Below are 23,030 nucleotides of genomic sequence, written 5' to 3'. Positions count from 1 at the left end.
GTTTGTTGTAGATGCTCTTAATGATTTCCTTCTTACTACGAGAATAGATAAGTAAGTCATTTACAAGGACAATGATGAACTGATCTAAGTAAGAATGGCGTACCCTATTCATTAAGTTTATGAAAACTACGAGCGTATTGGTCCTATCCGAGGGGTATCACTACGGACTCGTAGCATCCATATCGAGTTTGGAAGATTGTCCTCGGAACATCCTTCACTAACACTCGTAACTTGTGATATTCAAATCTTAGGTCCATTTCTAAAAGGCACTTCGTTCCTTGCGGTTGGTCAACCAATTCATCTATGCGAGGCAGAAGGTAATGATTTCTAATGGAAGTCGTGTCGAGGTCTGCACCACGAGGACTTCCCAAGGTGTTACCCACCCTAGTACTACTCTCGCGCAAGCATGCTTAACTGTGGAGTTCTAATGAGATCTGGTGCATTCGTGTTGGTATGATCGCACCCACTGGTGTAACAGCCCGAATCCCCAGGTATCTTCATTTCATATATTTTTGTCATTCTGTGAGGGGACTCGGCGAGTTGACCTTCGACTCGCCGAGTCGGGTCACGTTTTTGAGCGGGGGTTCGCATCCGGACTCGGCGAGTCCAAGGGATGGACTCGGCGAGTCCGCGCTGTTTGATGAAACCCTAATTTCCCGGTCCTAAGCCCTATTTAAAGGACCTTATGGCCCTCATATGCGGCCACCTTGAACCCTAAGAGCCTCCATACGTCTGTAAGTCCTTGTGAGTGTGTTTGAAGGCCTTTTGTTCATCATTTTGGTGTGATATTGCAAGGAAAGGAGGGAGAAGAGCAAGCTTGAAGTGTTGGGGAGATAAGATCTGTTGCTATTTCATCAAAGGGGTCTTCTTGAGGTAATTTTCTGAGCCAATCTTCGTGTTTTTTGTTGATGGGCCAAATCTAGGGTTTCTTCTTGCATTTCTTGGCTTGAATAAGAAGTATGAGAGGTCCCATGGAGACATGGAACCTAGATCTGGACTTAAGCAGGTCCAGGAGACCCCTCATGACAAGCTTTATGTCCATTCTTTTGAGTTAGAAGCTAAACTTGCCAAATAAGTGGTTGTTTCTTCAAAATAAGCCTTGTATGCATTGCATGGCAACCAAGACTAAGACTTTACGTGACAAATAAGCTTGGAAAGGCCTGATCTATGTATGTATGGAACGGATCTGACCGCAAAAGCCAGTTTTAGCTGGCGCATGGCATGGACTCGCCGAGTCTGAAGAACAGACTCGACGAGTCGCTTGAAGATTGTCCTTGAGACCATCCTGTGTGTAGTCCGGACCGAGTTGTGGACGACTCAGTGAGTCGCAGAGAGTTGGAAAGGTTTTGACAGGTGGACCGAGTCAGGTTGGGACTCGCCGAGTCGACCTTCAACTCGGCGAGTTGAGTCGCGGTGGCCCTGTGATTCAGGCCCAGGTGGAGCTCGTCGAGTCGGGGGAGTACTCGACGAGTCAAAGGGAAAATTCTTGAGAATTGGTAAAAACGCGTAGACTTGCCGAGTCGCTATTGTGGACTCGCCGAGTCTGGTCCAAATTGTCTAAAGACTGCTGACCAAGTCAACCTGTGTTGACTTGATATGGATGGTCCACCTTAGTGGTACAAGTAATAATTATAGATTTATAATATCGTAGGAGGATTGCAGCTCGAGGGTTCGAGCCCGAGTGATTCCAGGATTCACGATTAGTGACTTAGCGAGGCATACGAGGTGAGTCTTCTTACTATACTGTACCCGGAAGGGTTTTGACTATGTGACCGGAAGGTCGAATATGATATGAAATATATGCCTTATGTGTGTTAAGTTATTTGCTATATGTGTCATGTATGATATGTTTGATATGGGCCGAAAGGCGTGGTTATATGGACTGTAAGGGTGGACGTGGGTAGGACCGGAAGGTTTACCCAGTCGGGACGGATGTTGCCTGAGACACATGGACTGGAAGGTCAAGGCCTGGAAAGGCGTATGTGCGTATGTTGTATTTTGGGAACTCACTAAGCTTTATGCTTACAGTTGTTGCATTATGTGTTTCAGGTACGAGTGAGGACCGTGGGAAGGCGCCAGCGTGACCGTACACACACTCGGGGAAAACTATTTTATCTTTTGTTATGTAATCGGTTGTGACTACATTGTTACTTTGGAATTTAAACTTATTACTCATGTTTTGATGGTTGTAAAAAACGAAAACTTTTGGTTGGAAATTTTATGACGTTACAAGTTGGTATCAGAGCCTTGGTTTGAGGGATTCGGGTACACCTTCGGGCGTAACTGAACTCAAACCAGGGATTTGAGAAAATTTAAAATTTTTGACAAATGAGACGACCAAAGAAGAAAAAGTGTGTACGGTCAGCCAGCGCCCGAACGGTAAAAATCCCCAAAATACTCTTATTATATGTGTTACGATACATGATATGATATGATACGCATGCTAGTAGACTAGGTATACATATTAGGACTAGAGTGGCCTGATCTTGTGATGCCTTAGTCTAGAGAAACTTGCTTCTATGAGGTGCTCGAGAGCGAGTGAGTAACTAGAGTATGATAAGAATAGAGTGCTCAGGATTCAGGATTCGGGGAGGAGGACTTGGGGTGAATACCGACGTGGTGTAATTGGTAGTATTGGGCCCGTACTACCAAGGACACCGGGTCAGTAGGCAGCCCAAGTAAGAACCCCTTAGTATCGGAGACTGAGTAGGACTGCGTTATCGAGTGCGATTTTGCCCGATAGAGTCTCTGATATTTTTATGTTGTATTTCAGAGACATCATGGTTGGACCTCGACACAGACCTGGCATGAGTAGAGTGACTGACGAGGAGCTTCGTCAGATGATTCATGAGGAGGTAGCTGCAGCGATCCGGGCCGAGATTCCGGAGATGTTTGGGTCTATTAAGACCACGCTGATGGAGACATTTGATGAGCGGTACGCCACGTTGTCTGAGGCTGCCGCCGCTGCAGCTACCGCAGCTGTGGCTGCTGCCAGACCACAAGGGGGTGACTCGTTGTTGTTTCGGGAGTTCAGCAACACGAAACCACCAGAGTTTGACGGGACGCAGGATCCGATTGCTGCGATGAGGTGGATTGCTGATATTGAGGGATGCTTCTATACTTGTTCATGTCCGGAGCATCTGAGGGTGCGGTTCGCCTTGAACCAGCTCCGCTTGGGAGCAAAGGATTGGTGGAAGTTCGTGACGGCGAACTTCACTCTTGCGGAGGTCTCAGCCATGACTTGGGAGAGATTTACTGCTATGTTCAGAGACGAGTATGTTCCCCCGGTGGAGAGGGAACGATTGGTTCAGGAGTTCTTGACCCTCAAGCAGGGTAACGATTCGGTTATAGTGATCACGCGGAAGTTTCACGAGCGGGCGATGTTCTTCCCCGATCAGGTGTCCACGGAGCAGGCTCGGATGAGCCGATATTTGGGAGTGCTGAGGAGAGACATCCGGGAGTTCGTATCGAACTCGTCATATCAGAATTTTGCTGAGCTTCAGGAGAATGCCAGGAAGCGGGAGATCGAGTTGGAGACTCAGGCCAGGGAGGAGGTCGAGTCTCAATGGGCGGACCGGCGGCCGGCTCAGTCGCAGCCGGCAGCCAAGCGGACCAGGTCCGATGAGTTGAGATCTGGAGGACAGAAAAGTCGCACTTGTGGGAAGTGCGGCAAGGGTCACGAGGGGGCATGTCGATCGGGTGCTTGCTACAAGTGTGGCAAGGAGGGGCACATTGCGAGGGATTGCCCCAAGGGATTTATGGTTTGTTTCCATTGCAACCAGACTGGCCATCGGAAGGCCGAGTGCCCCCAGCTTCGCCAGGGATCTTTTCCTGCTGCCAGGGTTCCTGAGGTTCGGCCGGTGAAGACCGAGGCCCCGAAGGCTCGTGGGAGAGCCTTCCAGTTGACTGCGGAGGAGGTCCGCGCGACGCCTGATGTAGTGGCCGGTATGTGTTCTTTCATGTATTTACATTTATGCTGAGATATTATGCTTATATTACTATCTGCGTAGGTACTTTTCTTGTGAATCATGTGCCTGCTTTGGTATTATTCGACTCAGGTGCGAGTCGGTCCTTTGTTTCGTTGGCTTTTAGCCAGCACATCGATATCGATCGGGAGACGATGAGTCGTCCCCTGCGAGTTGCTATAGCAAACGAGAGAGCGGTATACGCCACAGAGGTGATTCGAGGATGCATGCTCGAGATTTTTGGGGTCGAGTTTCCTATAGACCTGGTCCCTATAGCTATGGGGGATGTTTGCGTTATCGTGGGCATGGATTGGTTGAGTAAGTTTGGAGCAGTCATTGACTGCGAGAGACAGCTGGTGATGATTCGAGACCCTAGTGGAAGAGTGCTCACGGTTTATGGCGAAGGGACCCGGTGTGGGTCGGCGTTTTGTTCAGCGGCCAGGGCAAGGCAGAGTCTGCAGCAGGGCTGTGATGGATTCATAGCCTATGTGATGGATACTCGTGTGACCGCAGAGAGGCCCAACTCGATTGATGACGTTCCAGTTGTATGCGAGTTTGCGGATGTGTTCCCCGAGGAGTTACCAGGTGTGCCTCCGGAGAGGCAAGTGGAGTTTCGTATCGATTTGGTTCCGGGAGCAGCACCCATCGCCAAGGCGCCTTACCGTCTCGCTCCACCGGAAATGCAGGAATTATCCTCGCAGCTTCAGGAGCTGTTGGGGAAGGGATTCATTCGACCGAGTAGTTCGCCTTGGGGAGCACCGATTTTGTTCGTCAAGAAGAAGGATGGTTCACATCGGATGTGTATCGATTATCGGGAGTTAAACAAGTTGACGATTAAGAACCGATACCCGTTACCTAGGATCGACGATCTGTTCGATCAGTTGTAGGGGGCATCTTGGTTTTCCAAGATTGACTTGAGGTCGGGATATCATCAAATGAGGGTTCGCGAGGAGGATATCCAAAAGACTGCCTTTAGGACTCGTTATGGACATTATGAGTTTGTGGTGATGCCTTTTGGGCTCACCAATGCCCCGGCCGCATTCATGGATCTCATGAACAGGGTGTGCCGACCGATGCTGGATCGGTCGGTGATCGTATTCATCGATGATATTTTGGTGTATTCGAGGACTAGGGACCAGCATGAGGAACACTTGCGGGAGATTCTTCGGGTTTTGAGATCGAAGAGATTGTATGCCAAGTTCTCCAAGTGTGATTTTTGGTTACGAGAGGTCCAATTCCTCGGGCATCTTGTGAACCAGAAGGGGATATTGGTCGACCCGGCCAAGATCGAGGCGGTGTTGAGGTGGGAGGTGCCGAGATCGCCCACCGAGATCAGGAGTTTTTTGGGTTTGGCTGGATATTACCGCAGATTCATCAAGGATTTCTCCAAGATCGCTGTGCCACTTACTAGGATGACCCGGAAGGGTGTTGCGTTTTCATGGGGACCGGAGCAGCAGTCTTCATTTGAGACGCTTCGTCAGAAATTGTGCGAGGCTCCGGTGCTTGCACTCCCAGAAGGGATGGAGGATTTTGTGGTATACTGTGATGCCTCTATATCGGGTTTGGGGGCGGTACTTATGCAGAGGGGTCATGTGATAGCGTACGCTTCGTGGCAGTTGAAGCCTCATGAGTCGAGATATCCCACGCACGACTTGGAATTGGGGGCGGTGGTGTTTGCCCTCAAGATCTGGCGACACTATTTGTACGGGGTTCGGTGTACGATTTATTCGGACCATAAGAGCTTGAAATACTTGATGGATCAGCCAAATCTGAATATGCGGCAGAGGAGGTGGTTGGATGTGGTGAAGGATTACGATTGTGAGATCCTGTACCACCCGGGCAAGGCTAATGTGGTAGCCGACGCATTGAGCCGTAAGGCGGATAGCGCCCCTATCCGAGATATTTGTATGAGGTTGATGGTTTTGACCCCGATTCTGGACATTATTCGAGGGACTCAGATGGAGGCTGCAAAGCCGGAACACCAGAAGAAGGAATGGGTGGTAGGTCAGGTATCGGGATTTGTTTCGGATGGTCGAGGGCTTATGACTTGTTAGGGACGGATTTGGGTGCCGTTTGTGGGCGGTGCACGCACTATTTTGATGGAGGAAGCACATCGATCGAAATTCTCGATTCATCCTGGTGCTACGAAAATGTATTTGGATCTCAAGAAGGAGTACTGGTGGCCATGTATGAAAAGGGATGTCGCTTGGTTCGTCGAGAGGTGCTTGACTTGTCGGCAAGTCAAGGCCGAACACCAGCGACCGCATGGTAAGCTGCAACCGCTAGAGATTCCCGAATGGAAGTGGGAACAAATCTCTATGGATTTTATCTCCAAGTTACCGCGAACGGCAAGAGGAGTCGATGCGATTTGGGTAATTGTGGATCAGCTGACAAAGAGCGCTCATTTTCTAGCAATTAGTGAGAGCTCTTCTGTGGAGAAGTTGGCTGAGTTGTATGTGAGGGAAGTAGTATCTCGGCACGGGGTGCCGATCTCGATTATTTCGGACCGCGACGTGCGTTTCACTTCCAGGTTCTGGAAGAAATTCCATGAAGAGTTGGGTACTAGGTTACTTTTTAGTACGACATATCATCCTCAGACAGACGGCCAGAGTGAGCGGACAATTCAGACACTCGAGGACATGCTTCGGGCATGTGTATTGGACTTCAGAGGGAGTTGGGACACCTATCTACCTTTAGCAGAGTTCTCGTATAACAACAACCATCATTCGAGCATTGGTATGCCGCCCTTTGAGCTGTTGTATGGGCGGAGGTGTCACACCCCCATCTGTTGGGGTGAGGTGGGACAACAGGTTATGGGTAGCACGGAGATCGTGCTTCAGACGACCGAGAAAATTCAGATGGTCAGGCAAAGGTTGTTGACCGCTCAGAGCCGGCAGAAGAGTTATGCAGACAGGCGACTGTCCGAGCTTGAGTTCCAAGTTGGTGATCTCGTGCTCCTGAAGGTCTCTCCTTGGAAAGGAGTGATTCGGTTCAGGAAGAGGGGCAAGTTGGGGCCCCGGTATATTGGTCCTTTCCGTGTGACCGCAAGGGTGGGTCGGGTAGCCTACCGTTTAGACTTGCCAGCAGAGTTGGGACAGATTCACGATACTTTCCATGTGTCGCAACTGCGGAAATGTATAGCCGACGAATCAGCGATGGTTCCGTTGGGGGATATTCAGGTGGATGCAAGTCTGAATTATGCTGAAAGACCTGTGGCCATCAAAGATCGGAAGATCAAGGTTTTGAGAAACAAGGAGGTACCCCTGGTATTGGTTCAGTGGCAGCATCGGAAGGGATCAGAGATGACCTGGGAGCCGGAACATGAGATGCGGAAGCAGCATCCGGAGCTTTTTGCCTAAGCGGGACTTCGAGGGCGAAGTCTTATTCTAGTGGGGGAGATTTGTAATAGCCCGAATCCCCAGGTATCTTCATTTCATATATTTTTGTCATTCTGTGAGGGGACTCGGCGAGTTGACCTTCGACTCGCCGAGTCGGGTCGCGTTTTTGAGCGGGGGTTCGCATCTGGACTCGGCGAGTCCGCGCTGTTTGATGAAACCCTAATTTCCCGGTCCTAAGCCCTATTTAAAGGACCTTATGGCCCTCATATGCGGCCACCTTGAACCCTAAGAGCCTCCATACGTCTGTAAGTCCTTGTGAGTGTGTTTGAAGGCCTTTTGTTCATCATTTTGGTGTGATATTGCAAGGAAAGGAGGGAGAAGAGCAAGCTTGAAGTGTTGGGGAGATAAGATCTGTTGCTATTTCATCAAAGGGGTCTTCTTGAGGTAATTTTCTGAGCCAATCTTCGTGTTTTGTGTTGATGGGCCAAATCTAGGGTTTCTTCTTGCATTTCTTGGCTTGAATAAGAAGTATGAGAGGTCCCATGGAGACATGGAACCTAGATCTGGACTTAAGCAGGTCCAGGAGACCCCTCATGACAAGCTTTATGTCCATTCTTTTGAGTTAGAAGCTAAACTTGCCAAATAAGTGGTTGTTTCTTCAAAATAAGCCTTGTATGCATTGCATGGCAACCAAGACTAAGACTTTACGTGACAAATAAGCTTGGAAAGGCCTGATCTATGTATGTATGGAACGGATCTGACCGCAAAAGCCAGTTTTAGCTGGTGCATGGCATGGACTCGCCGAGTCTGAAGAACAGACTCAACGAGTCGCTTGAAGATTGTCCTTGATACCATCCTGTGTGTAGTCCGGACCGAGTTGTGGGCGACTCAGTGAGTCGCAGAGAGTTGGAAAGGTTTTGACAGGTGGACCGAGTCAGGTTGGGACTCGCCGAGTCGACCTTCAACTCGGCGAGTTGAGTCGCGGTGGCCCTGTGATTCAGGCCCAGGTGGAGCTCGTCGAGTCGGGGGAGTACTCGACGAGTCAAAGGGAAAATTCTTGAGAATTGGTAAAAACGCGTAGACTCGCCGAGTCGCTGTTGTGGACTCGCCGAGTCTGGTCCAAATTGTCTAAAGACTGCTGACCAAGTCAACCTGTGTTGACTTGATATGGATGGTCCACCTTAGTGGTACAAGTAATAATTATAGATTTATAATATCGTAGGAGGATTGCAACTCGAGGGTTCGAGCCCGAGTGATTCCAGGATTCACGATTAGCGACTTAGCGAGGCATACGAGGTGAGTCTTCTCACTATACTGTACCCGGAAGGGTTTTGACTGTGTGACCGGAAGGTCGAATATGATATGAAATATATGCCTTATGTGTGTTAAGTTATTTGCTATATGTGTCATGTATGATATGTTTGATATGGGCCGGAAGGCGTGGTTATATGGACTGTAAGGGTGGACGTGGGTAGGACCGGAAGGTTTACCCAGTCGGGACGGAAGTCCCCTGAGACACATGGACCGGAAGGTCAAGGCCTGGAAAGGCGTATGTGCGTATGTTGTATTTTGGGAACTCACTAAGCTTTATGCTTACAGTTGTTGCATTATGTGTTTCAGGTACGAGTGAGGACCGTGGGAAGGCGCCAGCGTGACCGTACACACACTCGGGGAAAACTATTTTATCTTTTGTTATGTAATCGGTTGTGACTACATTGTTACTTTGGAATTTAAACTTATTACTCATGTTTTGATGGTTGTAAAAAACGAAAATTTTTGGTTGGAAATTTTATGACGTTACAACTGGAGTCTGTCTTCTTGAAGAATAAGACTGGAGCTCTCAAAGGTGAGGAGCTTGGTCTTCTCATTCTATTGCTGAGTAGTCGTTAAGGTATCCGTACAGTTCTTGTATCTCCTTGTGTGTTAGACTATAGGTTGATTTGGTTACCGGAGTCGTATTGGGTTCTAAGTTTGTTCGCATGGCGATGCGATTACTCGTAGTCTTGGGCAGTCTCCATCCTGAGGTTCATATTAGAAGTCATACTTGGTTCATCAATCGTAGTCTCGTGTATACGAGTCATATATAATTAAGATTGAAAAGGTAGTCGAATAACCAATTCTTCTTTAAGCCCACATCCCAACAAGGAAAAGAAGTTAAAGTGGAATCATCAATTCTAAACCTGTAGAACCTTGATTATATACCACCCCTATGTATACATTCTTCAGCGATAGATCAACCGTATGGATATTTGGATTGAACTTGACGTAATGTACGAGTGGTACTTCGGGGAGGTTTGCTGAGTTTTCTTCGGAGAGGATAAGATATATGAGGTACTCTATGAATGAGTACTTCGGTGTTCTGGAGTGACGACTTCACTAGAAGAGGTGATTTCGGAGAAACAGATGTGTGCACGATACTGGTATTGTGCGGATCAAATTTACTCATGTTGTATGATAATATCGGGCTTACTTAGAAGTAAAAGACATTAGATTTGAACGTAAAGGCATTATAGACCAAACACAACAATGCAACTTTTGACAGAGTTACAGTACTTTAGAGTAACTACAGGAATACTGCTGCGAGCAAAGTATACTACAAAAGACAAGTATAGGCACCACGAGGGTCCCTTAACTGACGGGATCTCGCAAAAGATAAGACTCAAGTTGTACTAGTTTTAAACATGTTTTATGGGTCTGTTACAACTAAACGCCTTAATTACATTAACGTGGGTCTGGAGTAGTCTCTCCTGCGGTAGTGATCCTTAGTATTTTCCCATCTGCGCCGGAGTTCTTTGTTATCGGACAATTCTTTTTGAGGTGTCCAGTCTCGCCACATTGGTGGCATGTCTGACTTGTACTAGCATTGGCAGTGGAAGTAAGGTGTCGAGTCAGAGTTATGTGGACACATGTGTTTTCTTTGTTCATCAACTTTGAAAATTTTCTTTTATGGGGTCCGATTTTACCACCACCATCGTATGCAGGGCTAATCCCAATGCCAAGGACTTGAGAAATGGGTCGTGCTGGTGCTCCACAGCTACGGGCATGGTGCCCTACCTTGTAGCAATTACAGCATTGCATTTCATGACAAGCCCCGTTATGATGAAAGCTACACTTGTTACACTTTTTCTCTCGTATGGTCTGATCGGTGCTAGGATGGCGGGAGTTGCCACTTGTTGTTGTTGTATGGCAAGTCTTTGGGATCACTTGCGCTCCTTTCGGGCTTGGCGATTTTGTTTCCTCTTCTCGGTTTTATGACTTTGTAAGTCTGTGACTGTTGTCATTTGTTGGCTTCCCGGATCGGTACAACAATCGAAATTATCGACTCCTTTGCTAGTCTTGTTTGCGTTGTCAGAGTTGATGTGTGCCAGGAAAGCTGTTACAGCAGCCGTTACCGCAGCTTGTAATGTAGCGACGTCGATATGAAGGATAGGGGTTTCATTGCTCGGTGCGCTATTTCTGGATGACGACATGATTCTGTAACACGAAAGAAAAGGGGGTCGTGAGCTATTATGGTTGAACCTGTATCATTCTGATTCTGACTAAGAGATGAGTTATTATAAATGAAAATTTAGCTTATACACGTTATGATATAATCAAGATTGGGCGGATAATAAAATGTGTGATTCTACTCTAGTTTCACATCCCAACAAGGAAAAGAAACTAAATTAGAAATCTCACATTCTATTGTCTACCATGTCTTCGTTATATATAACTCGGGAATGTATAAGCGAGGAAATTCATAATAATAATCTTCTTACGCATCCTTTTCGATGAACTAGAATTCCTAGTAAAGGCTACCATTGACCCTAGATGTACTTCAATCGTTCAATTAAAGAGTAAGAGTATGTTCTCGAAGGTTTGACCTACATCCTTATGATGCAGTCCTAGTACGGAATAGAAGTATGTTCACGAAGGTTTGACCTACATCCCTATGATGTAGTCCTTAGTAAAGAGTAGAAGTAAGTTCGTAGAATGGTCTCAAGACGTTTTTCGTTCAAGCCGAGGTATTTATTGGTTAGTGGATAATATGATCCAACCTTTGAAAGAGACTTGAAAATGTTTCCGGAGTTAAATTACTATAGTCCAATGACTTGACTAAAGCAAGTTTCAGATAGACTCCAATGAAGGTATGATGAAAGTATTTGAACAAAGAGTGACATGGCAATTAGCCGACTGTCAATAACATCGATGTTTAAGATGTAATAAGTTCAGGAATATTGACCTTGTAGTAGGTCTTACATTATATACAGAGTAGGTAAGTCTTTGACAACATAAAGACCAAACTAAAAGTACTTACAATACAAGGTAGCTACATAGAAAAGTTCTACACAGAACATAGATAGGAACACGGTTCCTTAAAAAAAGAAGGAAGGTAAAGTATCTCCTACTGGCGACGGTCACCCCTATGGTGAACCCTTAGTTCAGCTAGTTGACGTTCCATATCCAGCAAGTATCTTTCGTACACCCTCTGAGGTACTCGGAGCTCTATGACTTCGGCTCGGGTTTCAGCTAGTGCTTGCAGCAGGGTCTCATGGTTTCTCTTAGATCTCTCACTTGTGTGATTAAGGCGATTGGTGCGAATGGTATGCATTCTTTCATTGGCATTAACCTCTTCAATACGTTGGAGAGCCGTCCTGACCTGAATTTCATTTCGGGCAACTATACGGATCAAGATTGGTAGAACTCTATCTGCTGAGCTCCCTTCGTTTACGTTGTAGAAGCTTCGGTCACCATTAAACGACATAGGTTGATCTTGCTCTTCGTTCTATGTTTCCAAGCATTCTATCTAAGCAGGCATCGGGCCATGAAAAGCCGGATGAGGTTTAGGATTTGGAATGGGAGCTACCGGAGGTAGGTTATCAACCTCCGGTTTGGAGTTATCATCATCCGAAAGGTCTTCAGCATGGTGATCATTCAAAGGGATTGGATGATTATTATCAGGTTCTTCTCCAAACCATCCAACATTGCCTTCGTTCGGAAGGTACGGGTTGCCGTGGGGATGGAGTCCAACCATGTTATCTACGCGAGAATTGGGGTAAGAAAATAATTATTAGACGAACTATCTAGATAATTATTAGATAATCTTCATTAGTTACATCACTATTTGTAAAGTGCATACCAGTTATATGTAATCAAAATAGGATAGGCCTTCGAGTAAGTGACCTTAACTCCAAATTCACAAGGAACCGGGGTAAAGCAAAAATTTCATAGATTCTAAGTCTATGACATCCTAGTTACATATAACTTTGGTGTATCCACTTAGCAACTATTGACTTAGTAATGAAGATCCTTTTTAGTTCTCAAGTAAGTAATTATATTAACACAAAATACTCTTATAGTATTTTAGACTTAGGTTCTGTTATAATGTTCTCATTGTGGTAGTGCTGGTAAGTTCTTAGACTTGTTGACACATCACAACCATTCTTGGGCATGTGTTAATCACTCCTCGGACTAGCATAATTGATCATGCTATGCCACTCCCAAGACTGACCATACATCCCCGAGCTTACCTGTGATATTCAACAATCGTAATACTGTTGTTCTTGTCATTGTGACACGGATTTTAGTATGAATGCAGGCCCGTATACTTAGTTATATTTTTTATTATTTAAAAGTATAAACTCTTGGTCAGAGTATTTTTAAACCCTTTGTATTTATAGTTAGTATATCTTTTATGGGTTGATATACTTAATTCACTGTAAACAATGCTCTGATACCAATCTCTCACACCCCAAAACCAAGAACGGCGGAAACGTTCTAGGGCGGAGGACATCATGTAATGTATCACAAGAATGCAAAGTAGTAAACAAGCAACAGCATCATCCATTGCATTAATAATATAATTTTAATTACAAGTGTGTTCTTTCATAGTATAAGACAACATAATGAATGTTCAAAATAAAAGACAAGTCTTGACTGCTCCGTCTTCACAAAACCTGGTCGGCGTACCTGTCTATTTGTGACCTGAGAATACAAGTTATTTTGAAAGCGAGTATCAGCAATAAAGCTAGTGAATTCATAAGTATTAATGTGTCTATGATTTGTAAAACTGTAAAATAAAGACTTGTAAACATTTGGAGAAAGGTTTGTATAAGTATGAAAATGGTTGTAAGTAATTATAAACGTTTGAAAACCCTAGAAAATCCCATATTTCCTACTAGTATAAAAAGTAGTCTTCTACCAAGACCTAACTGTTTTGAAAGTAGCCTTCTACCAAGACCCGACTGTTTTGAAGGTAGCCCTTAATCCAAATCAAGGAACTATCCATACGTTGTTGAATCGAAATAAGGAATCTCAATTCTACCAAGACCCGACCATACGACTATTATTATTCAAATCTAATCTACCTCATCGATTATGTGAATATGACACATAGTAAAGGTATTAATAATACATTAACTGGAGTTTCATATCCTTTTGTAATTGTCGTATATACAGTGTAAGTACTGTAGTATTTGTAATATCTGACTAATTTTGTACTAATTTGCCTTAATTGAGGGTTAAGGCATAATGTGATGGCTAGATCCCATACTAAACGCTCCCCTGTCAAGGGATTTTGGGAACTAAACGCGACCCCTGCATGATTGCAAGCCGTGAACATCCACATTATTATGATCATGTATACCCAATATAACTATCACAATGCATTAGTGATTCATTGGTATAGTTAGATCCTGAAATTGTTCCATGCTATAGCACCCTGTTATGACTGTTCGGTTATCGTGTATTGTCATCGTATTCATGTAAGCGTATTCATGTAAGCGTATCTATTTAAACGTATTCATGTAAGTGTATCTATGAAAACATATTCGTGTAACATGTAATGTATTAGTATAGACTCATGAATGAACTGACTCTTGTGTGATTCCTTGTACTTGGAATGGTAAGTAGTGTCTCCTAACTATACCTATTATAGTTACTAGTAATGTACGTGTATAACCGAAAGTATGCCTTTGCTACCCAAAGGTACTAAACTGACTGAGGGAACTTTTATGTCTATATATGTATACATGATATATAACTAATATTTAGACGACATTTGGACGAGCAACCGATGCCCTAAGGCCACATCCCAACGAGGAAAGGGAAATAAAGCGAGCTAGTCGTCCCAAGTCCTTTAAACATTATTTATATAACTATACATATCTAGGCATGCATTTGGTAATATAAAAGCAAAAAAAGAAGTTTTGTAAAACCTTTGAAAAGTTTAATACTAAGAAGCGATGACTTAATGTCAGTTTATAAAACGATTTGAAAGTATTTTGTTTGATAAGACAATTTTAAGTATACGGAAAACCTTTGTTTGAAACATATTTGTAACAGAGTTTGAAAGGAAACATACAGTATGTAAGACAGTTTGATAAAGAGTTTTAAACATGTAAAAACATTTAAGAAAGTCATTTGAAGAAAAATCAGTTTGGTAAAACAGTTAACGTATAGTAAATCCATTTGCATGCTAGTTATTAATCACATATGATTGATATAATTCACATGTGATTAACAACTAGCATGATTCAACTTGTATTCCCCCCCCCCCCCCCACCCCCATAAAGAATTTATAAACATTTAAAAATATTTAAAAGGTTAATTAAGGGGTATGAACTCACTTGCAGGAAGTGTCGGACAAGTGTTCGGTGTCAAGTGAAGACTTAAACACACACAATGATCCTAATAATATATGAAGACATATGTATGTGTGTGTATATATATATATATAATTAGTGATTATAACACTAATTAGACATGTATAAACATCCTAATGTGAGGAAAAACACTTTGGTTAAAGTGTTAGGAGGCCATTGGGTTGTAACAAAGGAGTGCAAGGCATTGTAAGGGAGTTTATGGTCCATAGACCATACTTGTTGGAGTTTACGGCCCAGGGGAGTTTACTCCTAGCCGTAAAATCTCAATTGGGTCACCATATGAGGCTGAAAGCTAATATGACTTAAGTGGTTAAGCGTTCCAAGGCTTAAACAAGAGGTTGGGTGGGTTTGAGGTCCAAGAATGGCCTTGTATGGAGTTTACGGCGCGGGGACCACTTCCCCATGAGTTTACGGTCGTAAACTCATGGTATGAAGTATCATTTCGTGTATTGAAGTCCCTAGTTCAATGGTGTAAGGTTCTATACTAAGATCCAAGGCTTACTAAGGTGTTAGGGTGTCATTTGCACCCTTAAAAGGGGTTTACGGCCCAAGAACATGTCTTGGACATAAAATCCTTGAATCATGTGATTATTTATGTTTTCTAAGCCCTAAACATGTTAAACCTAGTGTACAATGAGTTTGAACAAGAGTACTTACGACCTAGGAGCTTGAATGGTCGTTTTTGGCGAAGAACACTAGTGTGTGTTCTTGGTGTTCTTGGTGAAACTTGAAGATCTACAAAATGGAATGATTTCATGGATGAAATCATGTAAGATTACTAGTCCATGTAAGATATCAACTAGTTAGGACAATAAACTTACGAGATTTGAAGATCTGGAACGAAGATCGGGATGATAGTTGAGAGGATTTCAGCCAAAGGAAAGGGAGGAATGAAACAAATGGCCAGAACTTCACCTTATAGGAGGAGTTTACGGCCCAGATGGAGTTTACGGCCGTAAACTCCCATGTGGTGGCCGTAAACTCCTTTAGTCTTGTTCTTTGAGCTATAGATTCAACAGATAAACCCCGACACTTATCCCTTAAGTGTACAAGGCTCAGATGTAGCACCTGGTTTCTGGTATGTAAATCTTAATTGAGTATTTTCCTTTTTAAGACTTGGACTCAGCGAGTCATAGGTCCGACTCGCCGAGTAGGGACGAGACCCCGGGACGCGTTTAAGTTGGCGACTCGGCGAGTCCATATCCTGGACTCGGCGAGTCACCGCTGTTGGATGAAACCCTAAGTTTTTGGGGTTTGCACCCTATTTAATCCCCCTTTCCACCCCAAGCCAGCCCCCATTCACCCCCTAGAGCTCCCAACCCTCGTTTAAGCTTGTTCTTTAAAGAGTTGAAGCAATTGTTGTGTGTTCTTGAAGGTTTTGAAGAAAAAGGGAAGTAGATCCAGAAGAAGGGAAGCCATCCAAGCACCATTGTGTTCTCTCAGTAGTTCCTTTGAGGTATATCCCATTTTTCCCATGTTTCTATGCTTAAGGCTTCATTTAAGACATTCTTGGCTCATTTCCAAGCTTGTATGTGCATGATAATTCGAAATAAGTTGATTGGTCTCTAGATCCAAGCATAGTTGAGCTCCAGGAGCTCAGATCCACTACCTTTATGAGCCCATATTGCATATAAACCTTACATCTACTCTTTTGGTGCATTTTGAATCCTAATAATCCCATACATGGATATTTACATGTAAAGTTGGAAACTTTACGTGTTATTCATGCTCTAGGAGCCCAGATCTACGAATGACATGGATTGGATTCGAGCAAAATCGCATTTTTAGCTCTTGCATGGAGCGGACTTGGCGAGTCGCTCATCTGACTCGGCGAGTCTAGTCGCGAGTCTCCGGGTCTGTCCCTTTTTTGTTATGTCGAGTCGCGTGGTGAGTCCAGGAGGGACTCAGTGAGTTGGAAGCTAAAACTCACCCATAGTGGAACTCGGCAAGTCGATGCCCCGACTCGGCGAGTTCAAGGCAATCTCCTTAGATCAAGATCAGACTCGGCGAGTTGTTCATACAACTCGGCGAGTCACAGTATAACTTGTTCATCGGATGAAGATGAACTCGGCGAGTGGTTCATACAACTCAGCGAGTAGGATGAAGGACTTGAACATCAGTTTGGAAGGAGAACTCGTCGAGTCGATGCCTAACTCAACGAGTAGAAACATAATTCAGGACAGTCGTTTGGACATGGACTCGGCGAGTTGGCGAGCCAACTCGGCGAGTCGGGTCAACTGGAAGTTGACTCTGACTTTGACTTAGGGCATGATCAGGGGTAAAATGGTCATTTTACCCAAAGGTCAGTCAGCAGTTTTTGACTAAGGGTTTGGTGGGAATACAGCCGGAGGATTTCCGGAATAGCAGCAGTCAGACTATTCCCACGAAGATCAGCAGCTACTCCGAGGTGAGTTACCTTTCAGTAGCGGTGGGTCTAAGGCCACAATGCCGGCCCACCAGTAGGAGATGTATGATAGATGATTGTCTTTGTGATATCATCTAGGTTTGCTACTACCTGATATGTTATATGCTAGCATGATATGTTGTTTGTAGTAGAGTTCGGTTGTTAGGACTGAAGGGTAGTCAGACACCCCAGATACGTCTGACAGTATGTGATGATATGTTTGCATGCTGGCTTGTTATGTTATATGCGATAGAGGTAGTAGGAGGGGACTAGTCCCCGATTTCGGTTGTTAGGACCGAAGGGTAGTCAACACCCTAGAATGGCTTGACACGGGTAGGTCAGCACCCCAGAATGGCTTGACATGGGTAGGATGACACCCCAGAATGGCCGCACGGGTAGTCGACACCCCAGAATGGTCGTACCGGGTAGTCAGGCACCCCAGAATAGCCTGGCCGTATGCATGTTATGTGCTGTATGGTATGTGGTATGATGGAGGAACTCACTAAGCTTTGTGCTTACAGTTTACAGTTTTGTTTTCAGGTACCTCTTCATCGAAGGGGAAGGAGCTGGCTCGGTAGCGGCACATCATGCACACACATTGGTTTCCGCATTTACTAGATGTCCTTGGGATTTATACTCTGATGTTTCGATTTGTTGTATGACTTGTCCTTGAACATGGTTTATGTTGTGATGTAGTTTGGTCAAACAATGTTTTATCTTTTAACATTTTCGAAAAGTAATGTTTTTAAAAATGAAATTTTTGGACGTGAAATTGGGTCGTTACATCAGAACTCTCAAACAGACTCCAAATTGTGATAAATGATCGCAGGAATGAGTTTGAATTTCAATGAAGTGTTAGACTGAACTGGATGGAAAATTTCGGGTTGTCACAGATAGGGTTCCCCACTCACTCCCGACCCCTGATGGCAAGAGCTATGAATAGGATCCCCCTCCCTGATGGAGCCCTGGGATCCTAAGAATCAGGCTCTAGACAAGCCCCAAACTGCCTTGAAACTATCCCGGCCCTAAAGGCCTCAAGATGACTGTCTAAAAGCTCCATGATGGCCTCCCTAACTGAACAAAATATCACAAGAGTCTGATCAATGATGTTGCGCATAATCTCTGCGGAAATGACATCTCTCATCTGATCATCAAACTGTCCGGCTCTAGAGCCTGAGTCCGAGCCCTCCCCGACACCTAAACTTCCAATTGATGTCTCGCGCAACGTCACCATGCTGAAAACATATCACAATAACTGTTATAATACGCATTGCTACTAAGGGATCTCACACATACTCCACCACTCCCTGGTTTCATCTTGACCCCTCTTGAATCGAGTACGGATCCTTTGCTTTCGGTAGTACGGGCCCATACTACCTTCCACATCTATCCGTACTTTCCTCAAGAGTTACCTTAACTCAACCACATCCCTTTTGACTGTTACGGATCCCTGCTACTATCATCCTAGGCTTGCCCTAGGGAAATCTCTGACTCTATCCAAACCAGTCCTCAGCTTATGAAGGCCTCCTTGTAATTCTAGTTAGTCATCACCTAAATACCATCACATGTGATGAGGCTCAGATAATCCTTCGAGTAAAAGACTCATTCCTACAATGGTTGGACTCAAACGAGAGCTGCGCAGTAGGGCCAAATCCAACTCTCTGAGATTATCCAATCCTGATCACATGTGATGTGACGTATTCACCTAATGGCTAACTCCCATCACTTGGAGTCCCACAAAGCACAAAGCAAGCAGCATTCGGATACAGGAACTAATCAAGCAACTCTATTCTCGTAACAAGAAACTGTACTAGCATATAATGTTAAACTCATACTATCAAGCATAACCTAAACAAGCTATCCTACTACTGTCTACTCAATACTAGCATGCAATTCTAATAAAGTTGGAACACATATAGCAGGCACATAAGGCATCCTCCTAGATCCTTATTCCTATTCTAGCATGTTGTTCTAATGAAACTGATAATCATAACATAAACTTGCATGGGTAATTTGGGAGTACTTACTTGAGCTCGGCTGATTGCATGCACAACACCTTTTTTCAAAGTTCTTTTCTTTCTAAAAAATTCTTTTCGCTTTTCTAAAACTCTTTTCTTTTGAAAACTTTATACCACGTCCTTAGTTTGAGTTCAGACACACCTGAAAGTGTGCCCGAATCCCTCAAACCAAGGCTTTGATACCAACTTGTAACATCCCAAAAATACAGTCCAAAAATTTCCTTTAAAACATTGCTAAAACCATATTTGTAAAAACTATATCATAAGTCGTAACATAAATTCAAAGTATTAATTCAAAACATATTCTTGTTATCAGAGTGAAACATCCTAGGCTGGCTAGCTATGGTGTGTGCACTACAGTCTTCCCGAGCTCCTCTTTTGAAAACTGAGTACCTGAAACCAAAACTGAAAACTGTAAGCACGAAGCGTAGTGAGCTCCCCCAATCTACCACATACCAAACGATAACATATAAGCACATATTGGGCCTTGCCCACTGCATCGGGCTGAAGCCCGGACTAACTGGGGCCTTGCCCCCTGCATCGGACCAAAATCCGGAAACTGCATCGGGCCGAAGCCCGGACTAACTAGGGCCTTGCCCCCTGCATCGGACCGAAGTCCGGCTAACTGGGGCCTTGCCCCTGCATCGGACCGAAGTCCGGATAACTGCATTGGGCTGAATCCCAGACTAACTGGGGCTTTGCCCCTGCATCAAACCGAAATCCGAAGCTGACTGAACATAGCATAGCAAAAACACATATCAACTAGCATAAACACATATATTGCATACTACTTCGGACCGAAGTTCGGATCATATAACACAAAACTTGCTTGAAACACAAAGAAATCAAGCACACTGAACTACTCTATTAGACTGAAGTCCGGAAACTACTGCTAAGTAGACGGGTCAGCATTATGGCCGTAGACCCGTTCCTACTGGATGGAAAACTCACTTGCACTGTTGAACTATGCTGATAACTCTTTGGCTGTTATCCGACAATTCTCTGAGTTGTTGCTCCACTAGCTCCCCGAGCTACCAATATCAAAATACACACACACACACACACACACACACATATATATATATATATATATATATATATATATATATATATATATATATATCACTTAGATCCAAATTGAACTCTAGAAGCCAACTAAGTCCACTCTGGACAAAGTCCAAGTCCTGGTCAAAGTCAACCTTCCTGACTGACTCTACTCGCCGAGTCAACCCGTTGACTCGTCGAGTCCTTATACTCAGAAACTCTCACAGTACACCTCAACTCACTGAGTCACCCCGCCGACTCGTCAAGTTCAACGATCTCCGAGTCCCATCCTGACCAACTCACCGAGTCACCACTCAACTCACTGATCTAAGTCTTAACCAGAAAAGGTTGAGCATCTAAGGTCCAACTCGCAGAGTCCAAGAACATACTCGCCGAGTTCACGACAATCTTCAACAGACTCGCCGAGTTGTTCTTCAACTCGTCGATTTCCTGCCTATCTTCATTCAACTCGTCGAGTCCAAGAACAAACTCGCCGAGTAGCTTCAGTTCTTAATCCATATAGTGGTTTTTCGAGCCATGCAGGGGCTCCAAACTGTAGATCCACTCTTCTAAGGCCCATCCTTCACGTAGAGTTGCAAACTTTACGTGAAACCAAGGAGCTATAGGCTTAAAACTCTCTAGGGCTAGGGTTTGAAGCAAGCATGCTTCACCAATACACCAAAAACTGATACTTTATGGGTTTCTAGGCCAAGACAACCCTAGATCCAAAGTAGCAACCTCAGATCTGGACTTCTAACTCGAAATGGTTCCTCATCTTGCCAAAATGGCCCCAAAACGTCAACCAAGAAAAGGTCTAGAAGCAACAAAGGAAAGGTAACAACTCATTACCTCCAAGATGTGCCCAAAATTGCAATAGATTCTGGATCTACACGATTTTCTTGATGCAAACTCTTTTGATCTTCAAGTTTCTTCCACTAGAACACCTCTCAAGGCTTCAATCTCCCTCCAATGGCCTTATACACACGAGATAAGGTTTACTGGACCTCAAAGGGGCTAAGGGAGCTGAGGGGAGGACATTAAGTCCTTTAAATAGGGTGCAACCTCGAAGATTAGGTTTTTTCTCATTCCAGAACCAACTCATCGTGTCCAGCTTCCGACTCGGCGAGTTGGTCACTTAATTCGTGACCCAAACCCGCTCCAACTTTGCGAGTAAGTATACCTACTCGTAGAGTCCCTTCTTCAATTTACACTTTTCGCCCTTAACTCAACTTCTAAAATTTGGGATGTTACAATTATTTAATTCAAATTAGGGCTATCTAGGATTTCCTTGTACCATTATATAAGGACCCCTAGAGCCTCTAAATTTCGGCCACCAAATCGTTCAAGAGATAACCAAAATTTTCAAGCTTCCCCTCTCCTCTCTCCATAATCTTTATCTTGCTAGATTGGGTGTGATTCCACTAGAGCCAGGACATTTTTGGAAATTAAACCCTAAAAGGCTTAAAATTTCGAAATTAGGGTTAGGGTTTTGAAACCCTAACCTTCCTCCCCAAGTTTTGAAATTAGGGCTAGGGTTTGGAAACCCTAACCTTCTTCAAAATTTCGAAATTAGGTAAGTTGTTAAGGTTTTTCAAATTTTGGTAATTATCATTTTATTTTCCTAAAAAGAGATAATTAAAATTGGATAAATCCTATACCCATTTTATGAAATTTAAAGGGTAAGTATTAAGATTAAATTATTTGATTAATTTAACTAGTTAATCCTTATTTGATTTAATATATTTAATTAATTGTTAATTAATAGATAAATATGTAACAACCCGGATCAGGTGCATATTATCTTTAATATTGTAAAATTAAAAGTTTCCATATTTTCCCTTCTGACAACGTGAGGAATGCATTCTCACATCATGAAGAGTGATTTAGACCCACACATCATTTTAGGGCATACGACATGAGCAGTCTAATGCTCACGATGTGATGGCGGCTGGTGACCAAGAACCCTAAGTTTACGGTATTTAAAGGAATGAGAGGGCTAAGGTTTCTCACCCTTAACATCCCACACTCTCTAGACCTCCATAAACCTAAATCCCACTCCTCCCTAAGAGACTTTTATCATTGGGTCATTTCTGATGGGTTTTGGTCATAAGACATCCTATGTGCTCATACAAACCCTAATGCTTGGATCTAGGTTTCTCTATTGTACATGCTTTGAATCCAAGACTATAAACCCTAATTCTAGCATTCAAATACTCATATTAACATAAGAATGAGTTTATAATGTTACCTTGATTGTTATGTAGCAATAACAATCCCAAATCTCCTTGTATTGACTTTGGAAGGCTTAGAGTCACAAGTGTCACTCCTCTAATGGCTCACAAACACCATAAGCAAGAGGATGAAGAGGAGAGAGGATGGAGGCTGCCAAAAACGTGTGTAAACCCTTACAAGAACCTTAGCCACGTTTTTGAGCCTTAAGGGGTCTTTATATAGTTGGGCTATTAGGGTTATCTAACAAGGAAACCCTAATTTGGATGCTTAAGCCCTAAGCAACCCATAGACTCCTTTTAATCAAGCCCTTGGACGATTTCCTTATGGGCTTCCCCATAGAATTCATCCAACCCTTGATACAAGGCAATCCATGGCCCAAATTTCAA

The 23,030-nt window shown here is 43.9% G+C and overlaps 1 pseudogene; it reads right to left on the bottom strand.

The window, feature by feature from the left end:
- Positions 1 to 346: 346 nt before the first annotated feature.
- On the bottom strand, positions 347 to 465 carry LOC144999109 (5S ribosomal RNA; annotated as a pseudogene).
- Positions 466 to 23,030: the final 22,565 nt, after the last annotated feature.

Source organism: Lactuca saligna, chromosome 5 (genome assembly GCF_052625555.1).
Source record: "Lactuca saligna cultivar CGN05327 chromosome 5, ASM5262555v1, whole genome shotgun sequence".
NCBI classification, from domain to species: domain Eukaryota; kingdom Viridiplantae; phylum Streptophyta; class Magnoliopsida; order Asterales; family Asteraceae; genus Lactuca; species Lactuca saligna.
The sequence above is the reverse complement of the archived record's forward strand: the minus strand, read 5'-3'. Positions and strand labels throughout refer to the sequence as shown.